Source organism: Halichoeres trimaculatus, unplaced genomic scaffold (assembly GCF_033239565.1).
Source record: "Halichoeres trimaculatus isolate MK-OKI-2021-1 unplaced genomic scaffold, fHalTri1.1 fHalTri1_scaffold_1, whole genome shotgun sequence".
Lineage (NCBI taxonomy): Eukaryota > Metazoa > Chordata > Actinopteri > Labriformes > Labridae > Halichoeres > Halichoeres trimaculatus.
Window position 1 is genome coordinate 17,547,315 of NW_027437179.1, and position 12,194 is coordinate 17,559,508.

The 12,194-nt window shown below is 40.9% G+C and overlaps 1 protein-coding gene across 5 annotated transcripts in view; it reads right to left on the reverse strand.

Moving 5' to 3' along the window:
• tafa1b (TAFA chemokine like family member 1b) overlaps positions 1 to 12,194 on the reverse strand; it is a 133,361-nt gene that overhangs the window by 64,333 nt on the left and 56,834 nt on the right. The gene's annotated exons all lie outside the window — the stretch shown is intronic.

Here is a 12,194-nt window from a genome sequence, read left to right on the forward strand (position 1 = left end):
CACAGTCAGCAGTTATTCTGCAGTGGTCTGTTCAAACTTGAGAGTCTATCAACAAAATAAAGAGTGAGGTTACGTTAGCTGTGCTAAAATTACACATTACTGACACATTTTTCAGCAGTAGCTACTGTAGCCGCTGTACGAACTGAGAGGTTGCTTGTTGTCAAGTTAGCCTACGGATACAATGTAGCACCGGGTTGCTGGTAGTGCTACTTGTAGCTGACGTACGGTACAAACTTAAAACATTTGCTTGTTGTCATGTTTCAAACAACAGCACTACACAACTGTACTGATAAATACCTTACCTCAATGCGTTGTATCTGGTAAAAAGTTGCCTTGAACCCCAACAAAAGGTTCCAAAACAAACACACCAGGTTAAAAGTCACATCTTTACAACAGTGCATGAGACTTCAGGCCAGAATGTTGTGACGCAGTCAAATTTAAACAGCTCTTCCACATGGCATCTTTAAAAGAATGCTTATACTTCAGTTTCTGGAAAGACATATTCTTCAGAGACCAAGATCCTTCATAGCTCATAGTGTTGTCATTCTGTATTTATTCTGGTGCTGAATACCAGCTAATGTGTGTATCAGTTTGTTTATTAATATAGCTGCCAAAGCTGCAGCTGTAAGTTATAAGTATTTCAAGAAATATCATTTTCATTTTCCTAACACAACTCCCTGGGACATGTTGACAAAAAAACAAGTAGAGCGTTCCACTTTTACATGGCTCCTCCAGAGATGGCTGATGCTAACAGCATTATGATTATGCAGACACGTAGAGCTGTAAATTAGTACAGCTGCTAAAATGAATGTTTTATAAGCCAATGATAAATACAATTTCTTCATGTACAGAGTAGGCTTTTTATGTTGGAAGAGTGACGGCACAATGCATGGGAATAAATAAAATGGTACATACTGCAGCACCAAGTCAATGAAAAGGATGTCGCAGTCAGACTGTGTGTGTCCACAACTGTAGCCTGAAGGTACAAAAGCGGACTTCAACACCAAACGGAACTCACTCTCTCGCTCTCGCCGCTCTGAAGTCCGGTCCGCTCTATATAAAGCACCATGTCAGTGAAATTCACTTGGACAGCTACACGTTTTCTGCTTTTTTTTCCCAGGGCTGTATCATACTCTCAGATCATTTATAAATGAGTTGGCGGGATGTCTGCATCACGAGACGTGCCTGAGCATGGCAAGAGCACGATCATAGACACGCTCGCTCTGGCTGGCCGTCAGTTTTCTCCTGTGAGGTGGGTTATATTGAGGGTTATTATGAAGAATTACACTAGCAGGCATGTACATTTTACTCACCGTGCTGGGCCTCTGTGCCAATTTTTCAGGGAGAGATACAGCACTGTGAGAAAATAGGAGGAGAGAGGGATGTGTTCATGCTCACACACATATCAGACAACACTAACCTCATGTGCTGCTTTCATATAGCATTTAGCTCGAGGGTGAAACAGATCCAAATAATCCTGGCAGTTACTGGATAAAAGAACAGGATAAAAAAGTAACATAGCTGCAAGAGCAGGTCAATAAGTAGCCGGTATAATGGCTTCCTGGAGTCTAGGATTAAGGCAATGAGGCATTGTCAGATTGCAGAGCCTGAACAGTTTCTTTACTCATTCAAAGGCCCACAGTGGGCCACTCATACAACACTACCCAGAACACAGCAGAAATCTGATACTCCAGGCATGATATGTGAGATCACTCAGATGACATGTGTGTGGAATATGCCAGGAAGGACATGTTTGCATGTGGGATGACAGGTCCAGATACCTGAAGGTTGAAGTTGTGCAGATGTCAGTTATTCCTTGTCTCATTCGCTTAGTGATTCTGATGTGCCCCCCACGCGATCACTATTGACCCCTGCCTACAGTTTCTGCCATGTCAGCCCTGCCCTCTGACACCTGAAGTGTCTGCAGTCGAGGCCATGTGTTTGCATTGGTTAAGAATCAGAAAAGCCCTCCAAAGGTCCAAGGATACACCAAGAATTATGACAAGTTTGCCTGAATTGTCAGTTTCTCTGTATTTATCTACACAGAGAGGTGAGGGGATCTGGACAAGCTACTCTTGTTCCTACCACTGCCTCAGAGTGCAGAGGGGGATGTTGGGGTGGGGATGAGAAGGTGCTGAAGGACACACAGTCCCCCCCCTAAGCACACAGGGCCTGGTCTTTGGCAGCCAAATCAAAAAAAGTAGGTTTGAGTACAAACATCCGGTTTAGTACCTGGGAGGCATAAACTTTCCAAGGCTATCTGAGTAATGGCTGGATCGTGTTCCTTTTCAAAAATATAATAAAGATTTAATTACATCATGCATTATAGTTAACATTTTAAGCCAAATGTGGCTCCAAGATGCCAGAAACAAATGTAGCAAACTCTTAAAACGGCACTACTTCCTTTGGTCTCCTCCCACAGATATGTATTCGCTCGATAAAATACGATAGTGGGAGGAGAAAAAAAAGCACGGTTGCATAACAATTGATCAACCCCCTCATTGTAAATGGCTGAGCATTGCTGTCTTGCCAAATTTAACTGGAGGCATGGGACTGGAGTTGTGGGTGGACGTAAGGCCCTCTTCCCCCTTTGGCTCTGACATGGGCCTGTGGGCTGCCCACAGCCACTCAACATCAGTTCAAGGCCCAGTTCCCTTTCATCTCCATTATTTATAGACTTGGAAAAGGGAAACTATCTCCCTGGCGGCAGCTCATTGGACTTATGTCTCTTCTGCCCCCCCCATTACACAGAACTTTATTTACACAGACATCACTGGTTAGAAATTGGCCTTGCAGAGACAATGCTGCAAGCCTTCTGTGTATTATATGAAACAATACCAGGGAAAGGCATTAGGGACTTGGTGCTTAAATTATTCACCGTAAGCAACGAGAATCTATTAATTTCCCTTTGTATCTACGCAATAGCTCTGAAGTAGTCGTCATCATCCTCCAGTGTCCTCATATTTTCATAGCCTTTTATCCTTTAGGGGAGGGGAAATCAACCCAGAGAAAGACTCCAAACCTGAAAGAATCATGCTTGAAATTCTTTGGGGAATTTCTGTTCCTCACATATAGATATCATAAACAAAAACTTTATCACTGACCAGAAAAAAAAAATAGAATCAGAAATAAACTGAGTAAACAAGTCATGGCAGGAAAAGCAAGGTTTGGTAGAGGAAAGTGCAAAAGACTGTGTTGCCAACTCTCTTGGAAATACTTGAGACAAAGCCGGCTTTCAGAGCCAAAAAGAAAGATGATGGCACGAGAGAGCGGAAGGGGTAAACAGACTGTGGAAGAGAAATGCCAGCATGTGTATCGTGCCACCTAGTTTATCTTCCTCTGATATATAAAAGGGTAATGTTTGGAGCTTTTGTCATCCTGATTTTAATACAAAAGCAGCTCGATGGGTTTGTAGGACAGCAGGAAGACACAGTTGTCCCCCTCGGGGTGACTTATCCTGAGCCAGCCCATCAATCTCCACAACCGGTGCGTCTGGGTCGGCTGCTTGGGGATTCTGTGTGAATGCCGGCTCTGATGAGAGCTGATGCTGGGCAATTCTACTTTTCTACTTTGAATAATCAGGTAAAATTGTGTGATATATTGCATGTCAACTTAATTTCACACGACTGTGTTTGTGTCTGCATGAGTGCCTCAGCGTGTGTACATACTGTATGTGTCAGTGGCGCCATGTGTTAAACCATGTATGAAAGTAATTACATCCCTGGAATGAACCAGTGTAAAAACTTGAGGATGCAATTATGCTCCCATTGAATAACTCATCCTTCCTGGCAAGAGCTAATTGCATTAAAATGGATTGCGTATAGTGCTCTGGCATGAGGCATTAAGATTAACGCCAGGAGAGTTAATAGTGTGTCATCTTCTAACCTCATACACACACTCATCACAACCAAACTACCCCCCTCCCCATCCTCATTTCTTTAATACTGTATAAGATTGGAAGCGGGGAGGCAAAGAGAGTGCAGGAGGATAAAAAACATGTTCTGTTTCTCCTCTCAGCATCTGCTCTCCCAGCTGGGAAAAGACCCAAGCTATTCATCAGACTCCACACTGCTGTCTACATGTATTCAACTCACTCAAAGGTCACACCGTTAAAAACACCAATCTGAAATCCTCTGGCCTGTTTTTAGAGCTCTGTCCCTTCAAATAGAGCAAACCTGTGGGCCAAACTTATTTACATACAACACAGACGGGAGTGGGTAGATGCATTTCTGCATCATTTATCAACCTCTACTTTACCTCTCTGTTTGCTGGCCCCAGGTCCTGTTGACAATACATCTTCTCCCATTCATTAAACTTTCATGCTCTGTTATGATAATTAATTTGTTTCACATTTTTAGACAGAATACCCAACTTTTGGAGGCGTGTTTTACATGCAAATGCTGCAAAAATCAGTCATGTGTGTCGGCACACAGCAGCGCTCAGAGGACTCCAGGGCTACCTGTCCTCTCTGAGAAACAAGTGTTAGGTGTGTGATGTGCGTGGTAGCTTACACTCACATACACTCTGGGTCCAGGAAAACGTGTGTGTTCAGCTGTAACAATCCCAAATGGCTCAACACGCTGTGTCATAGTTCCCTGTCAGGCCCTCAGCGCTCCACCAGGCAGCTAATGCCTTGAAGAAATGGGCTTCCGAGCTCAGCATTAATCCTTACAGCATTTCTGTCCTCGCTTCCCTCTCCTTCTCTCCTGTCAGGGCAAATTTAATGTGACACATATTCACAAGAACACGGGCCCTTGTAATTGTTCGGGCTCTGGTGGATCCCGGGATGTGATAACGGCAGTTAGCCGTGTGGTTGTAATGTTGGCGTACGATACTTTTTGCAAATCCTCACTAATGGCTGCTGAAATATGTTGAAAAAAGCACAATTTTTCAATCAAATGACGCATAACACTGATCCCACACAGGGTTACCCCTACCCAACCATTTGAGAGAGAAGAGTCTTTGATGACAACTGCAAATCTTTTTACTCACAAAGTTATACTTGATTTTATATATATATATATATATATATATATATATATATATATATATATATATATATATATATATATATATTTTTTTTTTTTTTTTTTTGCACAAGATTCAATCTAGAGACTTAATCTTCCTTTTTGTACTTTGTTCACTGCTTAAGGATTATAACTGGCTGTTATAATCTTTGTGGATAGAGTTGACTTAAAATTTCATACCAAAGGTGTAACCGTCAGGCACCAAAACTAAGACTCTGAGGATAGTAAAAAAAAAAAAAAAAGAGTATCAAAGACTTTTAGAAAAAAAAATGCTACAGTCTAACAGGTAAAAACAAAAAAGGTTACAAAATGGGCATTATTTAAAGCCGCTGCATTTAAAAAACAGAGCATGAAAATACCAGCACTGCAGTTTAATATTTGATTTGACTTTGAATCTGACCATGAGACATTCAATGAATTTCATAGACCAGCACAGTTAAGTCTAGTTGCGTCATCCAAAAAAATAAAAACTGTTTATTTTGAATTCATTTCACGATTCTCAAAGAAAGTATAACTTACTTCATCTCGAGTAAGAAATAAAATTGTCAAGCTTTGTTTACAGTTTAAGATCACTTACGTAACATAATGCCCATCTTTATTAAAAGAATAATAAAAAAAATAAATAAATAAAAAAAGAGAATTAATGCAGAGTAAAAAAAAAAGAAAGATTGAAGAAGTGGAGCCTTTTAACACTTATCTCTGGTTGAGTAAAAAAATTAATGCATTCATCTTTCTATAATTGGGTGCTATTTCTGCCGCTTCAACTGTGATGGAAAGTTAAGATACCAATACACTTTCGATTGCTTTCACTCACTTTTAAAGCTCAGGCAAGACAAAAGTAAGTTGCAGAATCAGCCTCACAAAATGAAACCTGATCGTCAGCACATAGCATTTAACTAAAAATTAAAATCACACATATGTACATTTATAGCATTTATTTGATTCCCAAAAGACACGTGTAAGAATGGAAAATGCAAGGTGTTTGAAAAATGAATCAAAATTATGTATTGAAAATTATGTACTCAATAAAAATTGCGGAAACAAGTTGATAATTTGACAGCCTTGAAAATGTTATCAATTATTCCTTTGTACATTGTTTGAGAAAAGCTGTAACGATCTTTAACACTGTACCTCCCCAGGTCCTTTAAAACACCACAGGCTGCAGATTGCAGGCTGAGTTTTTTCTATTCCCATGCCTTGCATTTCTTATTATTTTGAATAAATAATTAAACAAAACTAAATAACTCTTGTATGATTAGAAGCAACCATTGGACATGTTCCTGCCCACAGCCACTTCTCTGTGCTGCGGTATCATCCATCGATTCTGCATTTACATTCAGAGTAACTGTGTTCACTCTGCCTGTCTTTACCTAGCAGTGCTCTAGGCAAAGACTGACTTCTGACTCTGCTGTTGGGCAAAGGAAAAACCAATCATCAAAAATAAAGCTCGACAAAGCTTCAACCCTATGCAGGCTTTACACCCCAGAGTCAATAGGGGAGCCCTCGACTCTAGGTTAAAATCTTCTTACCAGCTCATTGAAGTGGACAGCAAGCACATTGAAGCCTAATTGTTTTATGCTTGTCTGCATACAGTGCTAATATGGGATATTGAGATAATATAATTATAAACTGTAAAATTATTTTCCAGGGTTCAACAATAACTTGAGGGAAATTATAATGTGGGATTAAACCCTGGCTATTCAATTAAGAACAGGAATTCATGCAATGTTTATGCAGTGAAACAAATCGGTCTTTAAAGAAGTATAGCAATCAAAAACTGCTGAATACACAAGATCAGATCTTTATCTCATGACTTGCCTTATTTTATGAGGATTTCTTAGCTGACTACACAAGCTCTGTTGTTGTTCAACAATCAAACTGCTGTAATACTTTTGGCTATCATGATATGTTTCAGTGGTTTCCAATGTTTTCCCATTGTTTGAGAATGCAACCGATAATTTCGAGTTGATTTTTTGTTTCAAAACTATCGACAATTTCCTGTGCCAATCTCATCCAATTATAGTCTTCCCCTTATTGACCAAAATAACACAGATGACTATCAGAACAGTTTATTGGCAATCATGCCACACTGGAGGGCTGTGTTTATTTGGCCATGAGTCTAACCACACTGCACACTGCATTTGAACTCTGAATGCAGGGAGCTAAAAGATTTATTTTCAACATTATGAGCAAAGTAAGCATACGCATGAGTGCATCTGAGTTCACTGTGAGTCACTCAAAGCTCGGTCAAACTTCATCCAACCAACTGACTCCCAAACATATTAGGGTGCATTTACTCCAGTCGTTCCCAGTCAGGGAGGTATTGCAAAATTTGGAAACTGGCATTCAACCCACAAGACACAGACGCTTACTTTTCATATGAGCACATTGCCTGCTACCAGATGAAATATCACTGGTTAGGAGGATGAGATGAGTGTCTAATGCTGGGGAAAGAAATGCAGGGAAAAGGGCTATTTTTTTCTATGTGTTGATTTGAATGACCTGACAGCAGTCATGCAAAAAAAGACACTGGGGGACAACAGCTGTAGATTTGGGACCGTGCACCGACTGACGGCACAGTCTCCAGAGTAGACATTTGCAGCCCACGGCGTGTCACTTCCATGTCACTTAAGCAGAGGTGCGTGTGAATGTACCACCCTGAGCAAGAGAAGGACAAGTTTTTTTTCTTACATGATTAAGAGGATCTTGCTACTAGTGTGTGTATGTGTTTGTGAGGGGGATATGTGGTCTCATGATCGATTTGGCCTGGGTCCCCTGCTGTGGTTGTTTATTGGCCCTTGACTTCGCTTTTTGTGCTGAGGAGACACCTGCCGAGTCCTGACTGCCAGCTGACAGACCAAATTCCTGAACTCATGGCTGGATGGCGGCCCATCCAATAAAAGCCACAGGAGCACACACAAGCTCTGGAAAGGTGTGAATGCTGTGTGTGTGTGTGTGTGTGTGTGTGTGTGTGTGCGGATGTGTGTCTACCAGCTGTCTGTCTGACTCACTGGACACATTTTCCAATGTGTGTGTGCAAAGGTGTTCATGTTTGTGTGACCCCAGTTCATATTGACTGAAAGCAGTGTGATGAGAGTTAAATCCGAGCAGGGAAGTGTGGATTAATCGAAGAAGCTGGCTGACAGATACCCCTATGGCTGCAGACAGCTGGTCAGTCAATGCTCCTTTTTCGATACATATATCTGTGTGTGTGAGAGAGTGCATCGAACACACTCCTCCCCCATCTTTCAGATATCTATCTCAGACTGGTTAAGTTACCCTGAATACATAGTCAAATGAAAATGTCGATCAGAAATAATTTGAAGCTATGTGTAATCCTCACTTAAACAGGAAGAAAATGAAAGGCTAAAGTAAATTTTGAACGCAGTAAGGTAAGGGGCTCTCATCACAGTCTCATGAGAGGCCGTTTTTTTGTTTTTTATTCTACCTCAGAGAGAACATAGAGAAACATATTCCCCCCCTTCTCTCACTCTCCCTGTAAGAGAAAAAAACCCATTAGGCCTGGGACAAATGGCTGATGGGACAGGAAGGACTCAATAATTCAGCAACCATTGTTTCCTCTGATGTGCACCGCGCTCTCGATTGACCTCTGCTCCTCTGTTGTTTTTCCTGCTCGGGCTTGATGGATCTCCTCACTACGAAACAACTTTAGGAAGACTCTAAAGACCTTAAGAGTATAAATAAAAACACAGCTGGAGGCAGAGAGTGTACTGGCTGAGTTATGTATAAACACACGCACACACTTACATGTCAGCCAAAACGAAGCGCAGAGATGGAGAGACACACACAGACGAGCACACATACACTCTGGACTTCGACATTAATCAACTCCTATCTGTTTATCAATGACAGGCGAGCTACTGCCCCCAGCTGAACTGTCACTCAGTGATAAATTAATTACCGCAGCACTGCTTGTTTCTTCTGGCTTATCTACCCCATACAATGAACTCGCATCCATGCATCCGTGAAACAAACTCTCACATAGAAATCCAAAATAACACAACTCCTGAAAGTCCTCATCAGATTAGTTCTTCCCGATCAAGTGGCTTATTCGGTTTCTGAACTCTGTGTTCCTCTTTGATGTAATAAAATTACCATCATCAGATCTCCAAATGAGCTTATACTGTAAGAAACACACACAAGAGGATGATCAAGATGTCAAATACTCCAATAGCCCCATAGATTAGTAAACAAGAAATTCAGTCATATTTTCTCATTTACCAAACCACCTTAACTGCCAACTAGCCAACAAATTTAAAAAAATAAATAACCCCCCCCCCCCCCAAAAAAAAAAAAAAAAAAAAATTGTCACCCCCCCCCAAAAAAAGGTCACACACTCTAATATTTTGTTGGACCGCCTTTAGCTTTGATTACAGCACATATTCGCTGTGGCATTGTTTCAATAAGGTTATGCAATGTCACAAAATTTATATCCATCCAGTGTTGCATTAATTTTTCACCAAGATCTTGCATTAATGATGGTAGAGCCTGACCACTGTCAGTCAGCAAACAGTGAAGCTAACCTGAAAAAAAGGCTTCAACTTGCTAGGGAGCATAAAGATTGGACTATGGAGCAATGAAAGACGGTCATGTGGTCTGATTAGTCCGGATTTACCCAGTTCCAGAGTGATGAGCCACCAGGGTAAGAAGAGAGGCAGATGAAGTGATCACCCATCATGCCTACTGCCTACTGCCTGTTGGGGGTAGTGCTATGATCTGGGGTTGCTGCAGTTGGTCAGGTCTAGGTTCAGCAACAGTCTGTGCTCAAAGAATGAGGTCAGCTGACTACCTGAAGATACTGAATGACCAGGTTATCCCATCAATGGATTTCTTCTTCCCTGATGGCACGGCCATATTCCAAGAGGACAACACCAGTATTCATTGGGCTCAAATTATGAAAGAGGGTTTCAGGGAGCATTTTTGGCCAGCTGGGGTATTTGGCCTTAGATAGCAGGGTAAAACTACTTGTTTCGAAAAAGAATGGGAAAGGAGGTAAGGGTGGCCATGTCCATGGCTGATAACCTGAAATCTGATATCTTTAGGGTTATTTCAACAAGGTTTGAAAGATTCACTCATCCGGAAAGGCTACCAGTCTTGGCATTGCAGATCTTATCAGTAAATATGTCATATGAAGCAGTCAGGGGCCTAGTTTCAAAGCAATGATCGGGTTAACTGAGATTTTACTGTGTTGCCTCTGAATGGTGCACTCAGCATGTTGTCAGGATTGGATGTGACCTTTCAAGTAAAGTGTTAGCATAGGCTGCTTGCTAATTAGTGTCAGTTAGCTCACAGGTAAAGGAAAAGGTCCAAAATGATTTAAGGTCTCCACTTCAAAAACTAAAGTATGTGGACTTAGTGTGGAGGAGGGGAACATTTCCATATGTCTGCTTGTCTGTACAATTTGCAGGAAAGCAATTGTGGACATCAGCTGCAAGATTGATTTCACCAAAATCAGAACCCATGAAAAAATCTACATTGATAGTATTTGCAAGCAGAAGGACAACACCAGGCCTTTCTCTCTTTCACACAATCTAAGCATGGTATCATTTAATCTACTGCCTATTGTATTGCAACCTGACCATACAATTTGAAGTGACAGCTATTGTGACATGATGAATATAATAAGCTAGAGCTTGAAGCAAACAGCACCTTTGAATGAACAACAAGTGATGATTAACAAATGCATTAATGCCATTTGCAATGAACAGATGGAAATCTGAGAAATTTTCAAAATACAACACAAAATAAAAAGATGCATATGCCAACTATGTTGCAGAAACACGAGGTACATTAAAACAGACCCCTGGGCTTTGTGAAAAATAAAGATAAATGCATCCATTACAGGTAGAAGCGGGTAGGAAGGGTTGAGCTGTCTGGTCATTAAGGGATAATTGATGCAGAAAATTTCCTCTCATTACATGTGAAGTTTGTTGATCTCCAATTGTCCTTCAACTCGTATGTTGTGCACTTCAGCACTTTGACAATGAAATGTTATCTACTTGCTGAGAGTTGTGCAATTCAGCATGGGGCTGCTGTAATTATTGCTTTGAGTAATTATTTTTTTTCTCCAGTAGGCAAAGACTAATCCATCATATTGATAGTCCACATAGATCCCTATGGGGCTGCACGTTGACTGAATATTTATACACTCAGCGGTGAACCACATTTTACTGAGTCATTCATTGAAAAGTGCGAGAAAGTGTTTTTTTCCTCTGAGCCACAGAAAAGACTTCTCTGACAGCAGTCTGAAAAACAAAGAGCTTTTCCCTGCTATGTATTGCTCACTGATGGTTTTTGTGGCTGAACTGAGTGTCAAAAAACCCACCATCTGAGAAATACAAAAACCCTTATCCTGTTTTTTTTTTTTTTTTTTTTTTTTTTTTTATACCTTCATAGCATTTTTTGGAACAGGGCACTTGGGAATGATTTCAAGGATTCTTCAAGGCTCTTAATAACCCAATACAATCACTTTGTTAGATGAAAGCACACTCTCCCAAACAACTCGAAAGAAAATTGTTGAAGTTTAGACCTCAAAGTACTGTAAGGTAATGCAGAGACATGTTTCTACTTCAGTCTAGCCATGACCAACTGGATTAGTTGAGCCAATGATAAGCTAGAGAAGCGAAGGTCTTTTCTCTGTGTAGCACTGGCATGTGCTACATTGAAAGCCTCTATCTCTTCATAGAAATGCAAAAAGGCAAACGAGTGAGACAGACAAAAAGGAACCCTTTTAGTGAGAGAGGTGCTGGCTGTTCCTTTAGTGGCAATGAGCCTGAATAAGACCACTTGGTTTATGATACATAATGTGAAATTAGCTGGCTACGTAAGCAGAGCTATCATGGTAAGGTAATGTATGATAAGTGGATTTTTTTTTTTCCACAAAGACTGAACTCAGTAAGGAGAGGAAGAAGCTTAACTCTGCAGAAGGCATCCTCTGATCTCCAGCAGTTTGTAATGATTTTTGGCCAGTACCTCAGGGAGCAGTTCACTACAGCAAGAGGTCAAATTCTGTCACTACTGCTGGAACACTTTAATCAACACAGGAATAACACCTGTTCTGAGTTATGACTGAACCCTAAAAGTGAGAGTGTGGCGCTGTCACTATGCCATTACATTTAGTTTGTATGCTTTGTCACACACCCTGTA